Raw genomic sequence first — 14,984 nt, 5'->3', positions numbered from 1 at the left:
CACCGGCATTTAGTGTCCAACGTCTGCCAGCTAAAGCCTACCTCGCCTGTCTTAGACTAATTATCTGTGTTTCTTTGCAAATAAAATCTTATTAATTTTGGTTTGGGGCAAGTGCTAGAAGGACACCTACGTCTAAAATGTAATATCATTAGGTACATTTTAATAGCGAGTCTCAACATATTTTGGGTGATGCAGCATCACTGAAGTATTGCAGTTAATGTCATTCACACGGTACCTGATAAGGTATTTTTGTTTGTGCTGTGTGTATCACATCATTCCTATAATATACCGATACGCATGGTGAGTTATGTATGTAATGAAAGACGTCTTGGTTAGACCCCAGGATTTAGCGTGGAGTTTTCCCATCTGGGAAAACTTTGCTTTTCAAAACTTTGCTTTTTGTTTTGTTATGATACAAGCCTGGTCTGAGGGCATTGTTTGCAATCCCCTGTGTGCTCACATTATTTTGTAATATAAAATCGATTTACTGCAGTAAAGAATCGTGCTACCCCCACAGATGTTGGAGCTAAGGAAATTGGGTATGAAGGTCAAAAATATCCAAGGTTGTGTTGTTTCTGTCATTTTTTTCGCAGGGGATGGAGATTCAACCTTATGTTTACTTCTATATTTGTATGTTTCTAGAAACAATACACGTTTTTTTTTTTTTTTGACACATTACGTGTCCTGTCACACAGTAGAATCAGAAGCCCTGTCCCTAGGGAAGAGCTTCCGTAAAGTCCTAGTGTTTAAGTGGATGATGGACAGAAATGGATGGATAGGAGTGCTTCATGAGAAAATCAAAGGAAATGGTGGATCAGATGGAACCCTTTTTTGAGGAAAAACTATGCAGTACTGTTGCTTTTGAGCATTTAGCTAGATTCGCCCTTACACACCAGAGCAGGAGACAAGCTGAAACGGTAGTCTCTCTGAATGCAAGTTTTGTTGCAAGGTGCTGTGGCGGGTTTTGTGTAAACGTCCCACTCCACGGCTCTTGAAGTGTATGTTTTTGCCTCTGTGCCTCTGGGTGGACCTGAATCTGTGCCGTGTGGACCCGCTCTGGTACTACACACAACACCATGTCAGTCTTTACCCAGGTGCGATTCAACCAAAGTGGATTTCTGCTCTGGTTGGGCTTCCTTGGTGCTGTAACTCACTTTCATTTTTTTTGCAGTGGGGGGAGTTCTCTGCCTTGGTGAAAGGTCAGAGATCAAAGGATCGCCCCTAGTGAGGGCAATCATTTGTGCCTCTCTCTCAGACTTGTGACATAGAGGGGGTTCGGAAGAAAGGACTAAAAGGACACAGCTGTTGCGTCTTTCTGCAAGATTGAACTTTGGCTGACATTGCTTTTGGTTCGAGTTCTCTGCTACCTCTGTCACTGGGACGAAAATGCAGCTCTGATTCTGAAATGTGAATGTTCACCTCTGCTGCGCTGGTCAGACCAAGCTTTCATTCACAAACTCACCACCTCGAAAGAGAAGCACTTCCAGGCCGTTTTCCCTGTGGCTATGAGTCCAGCCAGCCTGTAGTGTGTGTTTAGAGATGGAAGTGGGACAGGGCTTCCCCGCTGTGACAGGTGTGGGTTTTATGTGACTGGCGGGGCAAGCTGTGGAGACTTGGATTCAGGGCCATTTGTCAGGACGTGTCAGGGAACCGCAGTTGCATTTTCTTGTCACGCTTTCCCGGGCATTGACATGAAACCCCACCCCCCCACCCCCTGGGAAGAGAAGGCTATGGCAATCCTCAGTCTATTGTGAATACTCTTCATCATCAGTCATCATTGTAATGTAATTTACAATCTATTGTAAGCGCTGCACAGGCAGAGGCAGTGAATATACGGCATAACTTCGTATCCCTCTGTTGGAAGCCCATGACTTGGTAAACAGGTCTCTTGCACTCAGTGCACCCGGTGCAGCCTTTCCAGAGAATGCGCCCAGCTGTAACGGCAGGTCTCAGAACTGCATGCAAACTTCAGACCAAAGCAACAGTGTCTGTTTTTGTCTTGTAGATCAGCTTGTCTAATGTGAATATGTTTACATATTGCAGTCTGGCTCTGACTGATTTGTGGTTGCCTTTATAAGTGTGTGATATGCTTATGTACTGTGGTAAATTGGATGAATAGGAGTGTAATTGAGCAGTGTGTTACCACAGTTCTTGACCGCAAATGTAAAGGGCAGGCCAGCGTTTGCTTTGTAGTCTTTGTTGGGTTACCTGTTTATACTATAGTGTATCAGATTCCAGGGAGGGTAACGTTTTGGAATGGAAACACTAGAGAATGTTCTAGACCCACATTGTGGAAAACGTTTGATAACATGTCAGCCCACTGAGTCTGCAATATATGACATGTCAAGAATAATGACCCCTAATATTCCTTCTCCTTTGAAGGACTTGAATGAATCAGTCTAGAAAAGGGGAGCCTCAAACATTCTTGCCTTTCTTTGTTGTGGTGTTGCCCTCTGTAGAGACGACTCGCTGGACCTTTATGACTAACTCCTACCACTGAGTTCCTTTTGCCTTGGTAATCCCCTCTCTGCCAGGAATTGCACTTTAATTTGGTCCATTTAAACACTGGAATGTGTGTCAGTGGAGGAGAGGAGGAAATTAAGTTGTGTCCTGTGAGGCTGCTGAGTGCTCAGCTGGCCGTTGGAACACTTGGCTGTCCTTTCTAACAGCAAGGTGCTTGGATTTATGAACCATAACGCTGCGAGCCACATATTCTCTGACAGTTTGCGCCTTATGCCTGCCATCGACTTCTGTAGAACCCTTTCTCCAAACTGTAGGAAAGCCACAACCCTACTGCAGCCGACGACATCCCATTGCAGACAGGGTAGCGGGCTCACTTGCCATCTTCCACCAGAGAATAAAGGTTTCACACTGCGTCTCAGCTACACTACCCAATTATGACACATCTGTTGTTATTAACATTAGTCTGTTCTTGTAAATTATTGTAGGCAATTTTTACTCTGACACTAGTTGATTTTGTTTGTTAGAGAACATATTCTGTATTGAGTATGATACATATTCATATAAACTGTAGTGTCTGTGTGTGTTGTTGGTAATGTGGCGGTACTGTTTGCACTTTTGTCCCTGACTTTGTAAGTTCCTGAAATTATCTGAGTACGAATGTAAAAGCTCAAGTATGGTGCAAGAAAAGAATGGTCTTTTACACATGGCACTAAATGAGAAATGTCATTAAGGCCCATTCAGTGTTTAATGATGGTATTTAGCCATGGGAAGTTGTTATGTAAGGAGACAGAAAACTTTGCTGTCAGAAAGTGGATTCAGCTGATGGATTTGATTATTTGGTCATGGTATTATGCATGGAAAGCATTTGTGTATCTCGCCAGTGAACCATGCAGAGTAATTTTGGCACATTGCTCTTGCATGTCAACCTGTTATTTTGTTTGAGCGTCCTAAATCCTTGTTTATTCACAACATTGTCCTGAGCCCTTTGAAGGTTGTGAGAAATTTCTAGTACCTAATTAGGCAAGCAGCTGTTGACTGTCCCGTACAATGGTGTTTGCCACAGCTTTGTGTTGTGCTAATGAAACCTGTTGGCTTTTTTGAGCTTGTGCCAGTGAAGTTTTTTTTTTTTTTTTTTTTGTAGAAAAAAATAGCCAAAAACTGCAAGTAACCGTTTACAGTACTGTATTTGAAGTGGTTTCAGAGAAATGCAGAAATCACAAAATCTGAGTATTTCATACTGTCCTCATTGGCTTTCTCGGTGATAAGGCATTTTTTCACAAGCCCAAGGTCTGCATGAAATATCTGGGGTTGACATTATTTTTGGAGAAGGGGCTCAAACATTGTCACTACAAACAGTTGTGCTGTTTTTAAAAGGAGGAAGCTATCTGAAATTGGTCTGGAATTCTGTTGGACAGAGTAATAATTTCTTGTTTATTTAAATTTTTTGCTAACCGGTCGTGTTTTCAGCTTGTGTATGTCAAGAGCTCTTATTTCTGGAAACTGCTGATACTATGCTGTCCAGAAAAGTCAAACCATATGATCATAACCACAGGCAAAAGATATTCGAAACTTAGTTTGAGAATATTACATACACCAACGTCTACATGAAGATCTTTTTTTAGTTTTTAACTGTAGTATGTAGAAACATTCTATGCATCTTTTTGAAACATGTACACGCAGGTAAAAATAAGTGGAGTAATACACACAAGCAGTCAGATGAGAATAGCTGCCTTAGGCTACCTTTCAGATAATGTTCATTTATACAGTGCACCAACAGCCATTAGTTACATGATCATAAGGGACACGTGCTTTGGACATCTACTTCAGCTTCTTTTCATTACCTGACTAAAGCAATTGAGAAAACATGGTGCATAAGTACCTCTGTTCCTGCTGTGGCCGACTTGGGTTGGAGAACACCCAAGGAAACTCTAATTTGTGATTGGTGCATTTAAAGTGTTTTGCGAGAACTCTTAATTTCGTGATACATAATAGGATGCTCATAACTTATGCAAGACATTCTGATGACGCTTGAGCTGTCAAGGTCACCATTTATTTTCTTTGTCGATTCAGACATGAAGAGAGAATTTTCACAGATTTTAGGTTTGATTGCTGTTTTTTTACAGCATATATCCCAGGTTGTTTTCAGAAAGGCCAGATGGGTTCTATGACAGTGCAGTCTGCTGTCCACCTAAAAGGCTGTTCCTGTCAGCCTTGGGGGGGTAGAGATGCAAACTAGCAGCAGATCTGTCTCTCCGTGACCTTGGATATCAAGGCATAGACCCGTAATGCATTTATTTGTCTTTTACAAGATGATTATCCTCCGACAGAATGCCCTCCCTTTAGATGGGATGCGTGGGGACCGGGTTTATTTTCCAGTCATTCCTTCAGCAGTTTCTGTGCAGGTATTACGCTTTCCACTCCCCGCCATCTGCCCATAGCTTTTTCATTTCCCTCTGCTCTCTCAGCCAATCTACTTTTAATCTTTCTCATTTCTTCTCCTTTTTAGGTTTGAGTTTGTGCCGAAAAGTGGAAACTGATTTTTTTTTTTTTTGTCATTGTCAATGAAGGACATCCTTCGCTCTGTGTGCCTCTCTGGTCACACACCCTGGAGAAGAGTAATCAGAGCTCCAATGTTGAATGAAGGAGGGTTGTCATCTTTATTTGTATGCTTGAATTATTTTTGCAAGACGTAATCTTTGGTGTAGTGAGTGACTCTGAGGCTATTTTCACCTCTTATGCCCAGTTTAAATTGGTGTGTGTGTCTGCGCTGGATGTGTGCAGGTATTTTAACTGCTGTGGAATGATGGTGCTGTTTAATCCTTTGGCGCATCATGAGTTATATCAGATACCATCATTGGAGCCAAAATTCTGACAGTAGCCAGTGATATCTCACTTCACTCCCCCCACTTTGTGCTGCTCCTTAATTGAACCAACTCTCAAATACCATCAGCGCAACAGAATGACATCAGATGATAGTGCTTTAAAGGAGTTAAGAATGTCTTGCCACTTTATTGAGATGAATGGGTTATTACTGAATCTCCATGCCCCCAAATCATGGTGAAATATTGAGGAAGGTTGTCAGTGTCAATGTGTCAGTCTGCTTGCAGAGAACAAGAGAATTCCAGAATGCTTGTTTGTGAGGGCAATTTGTGATCATGTACAACTGTGTCTCCCCAAGCTGTTGTACAGCACGGCTTTACCCAGCATGTACTGACACCTCTCTGTCCTCCAAAATTAAGGAGGATTCCAGCACTGCTGTAATGATCAATATCTTCCAGGCAACGTGCTAGATGTGCCAGGTACAGTACTGTTTTACAGAAAACAAAACACAAAAAAAAATCATTGGCACATCTTTTGGGTCATTGAATAAGTCTGGAAAAAGACCAGTTTGTTTGTGTTTTTAGTCTTTTAATTCAGGCAGTGTCTGCAGAACCCCATTTCTTACTCTCCAGGTTACAGCATTCTGGGGATCGTAGGCCGAATCCATCATGCATTATTCACATGGTGCTCGTGATGATTTGGTGTAATGCATTTAAAATGCTTTATTCACTTTACAAGGCTGCTTTAAATAAATGGCTGTGCCTTCTGTAACCTGTTGTCACATTTCACTCTGTCACTCTGGAATGTTATCTCAACCTTCAAAGTGTCAGGGGTCTGCTCTTTCTTTAGGTGTGTCTTTATACCTTGACACGTTAGGCTCCTTTTCAGGAAGTCGCACAGGACATCCAGTGTAGCTTCCATTATTATTAAAAATGGGTTTCCTTTTTGGCGCTTGTTTGTCTTTGGTCTAGCTAGCAACGCCTTCAGAGGGGATAGGCCAGGTAGAGCAGGAATAGTAACAGTTACAAATGTCTAGCCTCTCTCACACTAACATTTCCAGAATGTTGCTTTGGAACAGCTGGTTTAGAGCAGCAAACTTGACATTTAAGGGCCGACTGACACAGCAGAGCATCTGTCCTGCCTTTAATGGGAAGAGGTTTAAGAGATATCAGAAATAACCCTTAGTCACTACCAGTTTTAATCCTTTGTGTGGCCCATCCAATAGAACATTGGCACACCCGCTCTTCCCAGTTATGAACATGCAGCCCTTGGTGTAAAGAGTTCTAAGACCTGGTTGAGCTGAGTTGTTCTGTCCTATGCTCTCCTGTGGGTCTAAAGTCAAATATGTTGGATCCATGAAAGACAGTATCAACAAATTTATTCCAGGAAAATTTGATTGTTGTCGCTTTCCTCTCTGTTAGCTTATGAAATGTCTCTTTCCTCTGTGGCCTCCTCTCTGACTTCCCTGTGGTGTGCAGCAGGAATCGGATGTTAGTCGGAGAGCCTCGGAGAGACGCTGAGTCATGTTGGGGCGAACAGTAGTGCGCCTCGCTCTCACTGCCCGCTTCGATCGCCTGCACCCTCGGTGCTGCTCGGGCGTCCTTGCCGTGAGGCAGGGGAGCCCGGGCACAGGCAGGTTTGATGAATGGCAGATGGGCAGGCGTCTCCGTAGCCAACTGCGAGGTGACCGTGACGCCGGGAGGCGAGCTGTCATCCTCGGATTACCTCATCCTCCCGCGGCAGCCCTCAGACGGCACAGGTACCGCGGAGGGTCAGCTATGTCACTTCAGCCCCCCGCGGGCCAGAGGAGGCCTCCCTTCTGCCTGTCATTATCCTCCCTGTGGCTCCATGCAGACTGCACAATCCGCTGTGTTCCCTAATTACCCAAGGAACACACAGGACCGGGGGTCTGCTTTATTTTTTCGTACCACAAACATCATTACTCATATTGATTAATTGTTATGAGCCGACCCTTGCTTAATGTCCTAAAGTTATGACGGCTTCTATTGGGAACTTCAAGCTCAGAGACACAGGGGTTAGTTTTCCTTTTGTCTTCTGTGGACTTTTGCCTGTAAGATGGGCATTAGGGTCAGAGCACAGTCTGTCCCTCCTGGGGTCTCAGGGATCGGAGTCTGGATTAGCAGGGGGAATTGCAGCAACAAACAGCTTTTCAGCAGGAGATCACTTTCTCTGTGCTCCTCTGCTCATTACATCTCTGTGCTGTCGCCTGCCTGCCATCGGACCAGCTGCATACGCAGCTTCCTCGTGCGTGTGATTTGATCATGGAATCCGGGTTTGCGTGATTTTGTGTGACAGGACACGAACGCGCACGTCCATCTGATTTTCCTTTTGTCTTGCGGTCATGTCTGGTTTTATCGGCTGCCTCCTAAGCTGCAGAAGATTAGTTTAGTTTTATTCTATTTTTCTGTATAGTATTTTCTTCTTTTTCAATCATGAGATAAGCAGCATCACCATCCAAAGTCATCCAGCACGTTGACCATTTAAGAATGGTGAATCGCTAATGACCACTTAGGAATGCTGGGATTATGAGGGCAGAAACGTGGATGTAAGAGCAGTAGGGCCAAGTTGGGGATTTGCTGATGGCTACGTTGTGAGCGTCACGTGCGGAGGGCCACGCAGCCTGCTGGCGGTGATGCCAAGCCCCGGCAGCCATCCCGGGGTGGATAAGAGCGGGGGTGTGCTCCGGGATTACCCAGCCCCTGATGTCGTCCTTTTAAAAGCTCAGCCGGCCTTGGGGTTGAGTGAAAATTACAGAAACACGACATGGGCAGCGATAAACAGATTAACGTGGCTCCCTCGTGGGCCCTGGCGCAGCCTCGTGCCGGCCGTTTACCTGGTTACCGACGGTTACGGCCGCGGGAAACGTCGCACGCGCTCAGTGGGCGTGTTGATTGAAACTGCAGTTCGGAGCACTGATCTGAGGCCGTCCTCCCTGGCACGCGGAGCCTCCCCCTGTCCTTGGTTCACACTGCGGATGAGCCTGCCGGCCGCCTCCGCAGAGGACTGCCATTTGGGATGCTGGGATGTTGCATCTGCTCCAGTGGAAGGAATCGGTTCCTCGGTACTTGCATCACACATGACCGCCGTGGCAGCTGTAGTGCCCTGGCCCTGCATGGTCTGCATGGCCTGGGCGGTGCTCTGAGGGAGCGCTGAGGCACGGTGCAGGCTTGGAACTGTGTCGGGCCACAGTCACAAGACCTGCGTTCCGCACCGCGGTTTTTTGGCCTTAAAACAATAATAAACAAACCAAACACGTTCAGTCACCGTTTCCTGCCAAGAATCGTGTTCATGTGCACAATGCAACCACAGCGATTGGTTGTTTGATGAAAGATCATATTGTTTCTGCACCTGCTATCTGCAGTATGAAAATCCATGCATGTGATCTTTCTTTACCCCACCTCTTATTTGCAAGTTTAATGTGCAGTATCGGTTTGGTGGCTCTACTGTTTTACTGTAGTTGCCTTTTCTCCCCTTGAAGCCAGGTCTGGAGCTGTGCTCATTACTACAACAGGACTTCTTACCCCAGGGTTCTTAGCCACTATGCATGGAGATAAATTTACATACATGGAGTTCTGACTTGTGTGGGGGCGGGTTGGTTGTGACAGCAGTGGGGTGGGGGTGGATAGGGATAATTATTGTAAGATCCGCTTCCAGTGCTCATGGAACAAGATTTCTTTTTCCACTGTGTACATTTCCTCTTTAATGTTGCTGTTGCTTGCAGTAGCATTGGATCTACACAGTTACCCTTCCAAGATGGGGGAATAAGATCTGAAAGCCACTGCTGAAGGGCCGGGACTCCATTGTGGACCTTTCCGTCCTCGAGTAGGAAACCATAGCGGCTGCTCCTCCCTACGCTAGGTAACCGAGGGACGTGGCAGTATTTAGGGCAGATTCATCTTGTCACAGGCAGAAATCTGGAGGTGTGTACTATACGTCTCCAGAGGAAACGCATAGTATACATAGTACTGAGACGTGCAGTGTGGAGCGACGCCGGACCCGCTCAGCCCACACAATCCGCCGCGCGATGCTTAGTTAGCAGTCAACGTCTCGTATCTCTTCACTATAAAGAGGTTGCCGAGGCAACAAAAATAAGGCGAAATCAGAATTATGTGATTCTCTTAATGCTCGCTCTAAATGCAGTAACTGTAGCCAAAGAAGCAGGGCGAAGGCGCGGAAGGTTGCGAGGCAAGGAGCAGACATTTCCTTTGGAGCCCCCAAGTGCCCGAGATAATACACTAGCCTGAGTAAACATCTCCCTTTGTTGATGTAACAATGGAGAGGACCCTGAAAGAGAGGCGTTTGACACTGGCTTCAAAACTCCCCCTGACAGACAAAATATTGCTTTTGTATCCATTCAATGTGACAGCACAGCATTCTTTGGGGAAAAAAAATAACTTCTGAAGGGAGAAAATGGCTTATTGCGGGGAACTCATGAAAGAAGCCACTGTTTATCAAATGGAGTGAACTGCCTGTGGAGCCCAGCACAAATTAGTCCACATTAGCACGAGAGAAGGCTGATCAGTCCAAACAGGCTAGCCAAGGACACCTATGCCAGCGCACAGCCTGCTTTACACTGCAAAACCTTCCAAGAAAAGCTCTCTCTTTCTGTTGCAGTCAGACCATTTTGTTCTGGGACAATGGCGAGTTTGCTGAGTGGTCATATGTATTCAGTTTTCATTAAGCAGACAGCAGCATATATTACAGGTTTTCTCCACCTCGTGTGGTTTCTCTGTATCCGGACTCAGAACTGCCCTGCCAGGGGCGGCAAGGTACAAGGAGAGTTGGTCTTCATGGGAAACTCGCATGAGATGTCAGTTTGTCTGGATTTGCCTTTTCATGAATGAAGCAGTTGGGATGTAAGTGTAAAAGCAGACCTGGTCGAAATGTAGAAACGGTAGTGTTAAACCTATCATGACCTTTGCTGGGTAGGGGATGGTATGTACTACTCTGTATTTATGTTCAGTAAGTTCTCCCATCACTCTCAGCGTGAATAACGGGAGTGTATAAATCTCCTGCAAAATGACATGTACTGGTCACCCTTGGTTAAATGCATTTCCAGCGTTTCTAAGCATGATATATTTTTTTTTTTTCGCTGCTGCAGTGTAGCTGTACTGAGAATCATGTATGGTCATTAGGAAAAGTGCAGGCTAAGCAGTAGTCCAGATGCAGAACGTGATAGAGGCCTGACCCAGCAGTTGCTTTTCACAGGCAGGAAAGCCACAGAGCTGCAGGTCCCTGGAAGACCTGATAACGAGGATGGAGGTCATGGTCTGGACACGGGGGCGTGGGTTTATGGGGGAGTGGTGTGTGGTTTTCATTTAGTAGCTCTGCGGCAGATGCTCAGTGAAGGTGCACCTTTCCCTGTTCTGTGGAAACCACATGGGAGCGGCCTACCTAGCACCTGTTCAGAGCCCCTGCAGGGCCCCGCCTGTTAGTGCTTCACCTGTGTCGGGGCGTGGCCCAGTCTGTCTGAATATTCGGGCCCACCAAGCTGGTTGGAGGTCAGGGGTCAGCAATCGCTGAGCCCGCTGCTGCAATTCGGACCTCACATAAGGAGGTTGGGTGCCTCTCTGCCCCAGAGGGGAACGTTATGCTGAACTTGGCAACATGAAGCCCACTTAATCAGCGCCTCGTTTTTCTGCGACTGGGGATTAGGCCTGATCTCTGTGGAGTTCCCGTGGATGAAGGAATGTGGAACGTCTGCACTGTCTGGTCCGTGGCGCAGCGGCACGAAGCCGGGGAGATTTCTCTGCTTCCTGTCAGCCCGTCTGCTGCTGCTGCTGCTGCTGCTGCTGCACACTGCTTCAGCTCTCGTATGGAGACCGCAGAGCAACACCGCAGGAAAGCATCCGTCTCAACTCTGTCTCAGATTAACACAGCAGTGATTCGACAACCAGGCTATGAACAGGGATTTGCAGGTGTGAATACGGTGGTGCTATCTTAGCTTTTAAAAAGATACTCCAAATTCTGTTGATGTCCAGTTATATTAGTGGGCACTTTTGTAAAATGTGATCTTTGTAATTGCTGTGCATGAGGATGTCAGTAAAGCGAGTAGTGTGGTTTAATACATGTCTAATAGAACACATTCCAGAGTAGAAACTGAATATGTAATACATCTCTAAGGGGGAGCGTTTTGCCTCCACATCTGTGTCTGTTGGTATGAACACTGTCGACTGTGTTGTGCCCATTGTTAACGCATGAACACACTCTGCTGTGCTTGAGCGCAGTGAACCCTGATGCTCTATGACATGCTTTTCATCTTCCATAGAAAACAGACTGTGTCTTGATTTTTGGAATATGCAATAAATTCATACAAGAAATCGAGTTGTCAATCTCAGTAAAAGGCTGTGAAGTGTAAACAAAAGATGTATTCATTTGTATGTGATGCTTGGGCTATTCATATATGTTTTTTTTTTTTTGTAATATGATATTGTTGGAGGCAGAAGTTTCGTCAGGGCTCACAGCATAAAAACGGCATGCATGAGAAGTGTAACACATTTATTAGGCTGTGAATGTTGATCCCTAACCTCGAAATTATTTAGCTAATGGAAACAAGACAGTAAAAGTATACACTTGATATTTTATCCGCAAATTTTAAAAAATCGCAAGAATACAATTACCCCTTGTAAAAATGTGCCATCTTTAAAACCATTAAAAGGATTTCTTTTTTGTGTGGTAATCTAAACCCTGACTTTTCCCACTGTGGGATTATTTTATCGCTAGGATTCCCCAGGGTTACGAGAACACTGCAGTTAAAAGTCTGCTGCAAGGGCTGCTTCAGTAGGAGAGGTGCCTCTTTTTTTTAATAATATTTTGTTCTGTGTGTCCACCTATATACAGTGTAGTAGGAGCCTTTCAATACCATCATACATTTGTTATCAACTCTGCAGACAGTGGCCTAGGGAAGGTTTCAAGGATTTCATTAGGGCCAACTGTAAGTTGAATAAATGCAACTTGCATTGATCTTGCAGGGAAACTCCATACTTTATTAATAGGTGCTTGTGTCTGGTGCAGTGGCATCATTGATTCAGCAGCTTGCGGTTGGTGCCGTACCACCTGCTCTTTATTTCATGTCGCGATCCAGCGTTTTGCTAATGAAAATTTAAAGAGGCACCTGTTTTTAGTTGTTTTTCTTTCCCTTGGGTATAAAACAAGTCACCAGGGCCTGTTTTTGTCACCCTTTGTTACTTGTCTCTGCGTCGCACCTGTCACACTCCGCCAGAGCGCCCAGAAGTCAGTAGGCAGCCGGGTGAAAGTTGATTGCTGGCCTCGGTGTGCCGGGTGATGTTGTGCTTGAAAAGCTGAGAGAATGTGCTCTGCTAATTGGCTTTGGTCATGCCCCCCCCCCCGCCCTCCCCCCGTTATGTGTCCTGCTTTCGTTTTCCAAGTGCTTCACTTTGTTTTCTCAGACTTGATTGTGGGCCAGCGCGAAATCCCAGTAGTGAAGGTTAGGCAGATTACCCAGGTTTATACTAGGGTAAGAGGTTAGCAGGGGGGAGGGAAACGCAACTAAGCTCAACGCTGAAATAGATCAAATGCCATTTGCTTTCTCCAGTTCTGACTGTATGAATGGTATATGTGCATAGATGAATGCACTCACAATTTGAGGGAAATGCATTCCATTTTACAGTTTTTGATTAGGAAGTACCCTGTTTAATGTACTGTGTGTAGATCTTTCCGTTCCGTAATTATTCAGTAATAATTCAGGTAATCTTGCTCAGTGATACTACGTCAGTGCCCCACCAGGGGTTTGGACCGGCATCTTTGGCCGCTGCTTTTTATTGGGGAACTGTGGTGCATTTTATGTCTTAAAATTCAATTTATCTCTCATCCTGCATCTGTATAATCCAGTTTGGAGCTCTAAAAAAATCACAGGGGAAATTGATTTCTTTGGAACATGGATACCTGGAGCCATGTCTCCTTGTGGTGGAGTTGTGTAACAGTTCATTAAGTGGTGGTGAGGGAGATGGAGGTCAGAGAGGCAGATTAGAGGTAAACCTGGTCTAGACGGACTGAAAGGCAAAGCGGCTTTTCAGCCCTCTTCCGACTTGGACTCCCAAGTCTAAGTTTCTGACAGTGGTCCCGTGCCAGCATCCAGATGGTGGGCTCCATCCTGTGACGGTGGAATGGGTTGCTTGTACATTTACATTTACATTTAGTCATTTGGCAGATGCTTTTATGCAAGGCTACTTGGATACAACACAAGCAAACGGCCATATAAGGAGTCGACAATATTAGAAGCGCTCTATAATATTAGAAGTGCTCAATGTAACGAATGTTGCCATTCCTCTAGGGGCTTTGTCACATATGTCCCCGCCAGTTCTTACAGCAGAAATGTTTTCTCTCTCAACACAAAAAGGTCACCGAGGGTTGTTTGGGAGTGCTTTCAGCAATCAGTGTTTTTCACTATATCTGCCCAAAGTCTGTGTAGCGCTTTTCCTGTTCTACCCCAGCTTCTCCCCCTTTCTGAGGCTCTGCTTATCTCCGTGTTTTGTTGTGCGTTGCCATGGTCACGCATCCTCCATCACCCCACACCAAGCTGTAATTCCATTGGCTGCGAAGGCCTAGAGCCCTCACTTTCAGGCCGAATGTCTTCATATCTGGGTAAAACATGTGCGCTCCAGCCTGCGGCAAAAGGCAGTGGTCCCGTGTCATCGGTGCTGCCTCGTGCCCCGCTCTGATTTCAGTCTGCGCTGCAGTGGGTGCTAGGCTGGCTCCTCTGTTCCATTCAGCTGCTCCAGGGCACGAGAGCCGCTCGGCGCATGGCATCAAAGTCTTCTCCTGATAAATGTTGTGTGATATCCTTCCCCCTCAAAATATGCTGAGGAATTATTTTCTGTGATTTTTTTTTTTTTTTGATACGAGTCAGTCACGGGTGGGGCTATGGTGCCTTGCACACGAATGGCGCTCTCAGATCAGTGGCCATCCCAGCGACCTTGTGTTGTGCGTGCGTGCGTGTGTGTGTGCGTGCTTGTGTGTGTGTGTGTGTGTGCTGAAAGCATGATGCGCTTAGAAGCGATCAAAGTTCTAATGATTGATGCCAGGCTGCATGTGATGCACATGTGTCAGTGGTGGGTCTGTATATTTTTGTCTGGCTTCGGGTGTCATCTGTGAAAAATGGAAGTCCAAAGCGGGATGGTATTTTCTGCTTGTGCGGGAGCAGTGACATAGTCAGGATATAGCCCCTGCTGAGGCGTGTGTTGATGTGCGCCTTTCACTGGTGAGAGATTTATCGCTCCTGTGATCCTCGTCACGTAATCCCGCTCCAGAGTAACTCATCCGCACCAAGTTATATTTCTCCCCCTTGTAAATCATCCTGCTCAAACACAGAGATGGACCCACGGTGCTGTCTAATCTGGTGATGTTTCTCAACCCCCCCCCCCCACACACATCCCTCGTGATTGCAGAACCATCTTCCTTTTTTCGGCTCCTTGAAAATTCCCCCAGGAAGCCCTAAAGAAGTTGGGAGCAGTGTAGCACGCTGTCCGACGGGGTGCTGAACAGGTGGCTCTGTGTGTTTCCATCTGTCCGCCGGGAGAACAGCTGTCCCGCGGCCACTCGCTGTGTTGTTTTTCCCCATTTTTCCCCCCTTCCGATTGAGGGTCATGTTGCCTGTTTCCAGCAGCCAAAAAGTTTTGAACCTTTTAGCTGATAGAGGAAAGGCCAGGAGTGCGGGACAG

The 14,984-nt window shown here is 45.9% G+C and overlaps 1 protein-coding gene across 1 annotated transcript in view; it reads left to right on the top strand.

Moving 5' to 3' along the window:
- Positions 1–14,984, top strand: part of enah (ENAH actin regulator) — a 100,711-nt gene that overhangs the window by 1,146 nt on the left and 84,581 nt on the right. The gene's annotated exons all lie outside the window — the stretch shown is intronic.

This window comes from Megalops cyprinoides, chromosome 17 (genome assembly GCF_013368585.1).
Source record: "Megalops cyprinoides isolate fMegCyp1 chromosome 17, fMegCyp1.pri, whole genome shotgun sequence".
NCBI classification, from domain to species: Eukaryota; Metazoa; Chordata; class Actinopteri; order Elopiformes; family Megalopidae; genus Megalops; species Megalops cyprinoides.
This window is presented reverse-complemented; position numbering and strand designations above follow the sequence as displayed.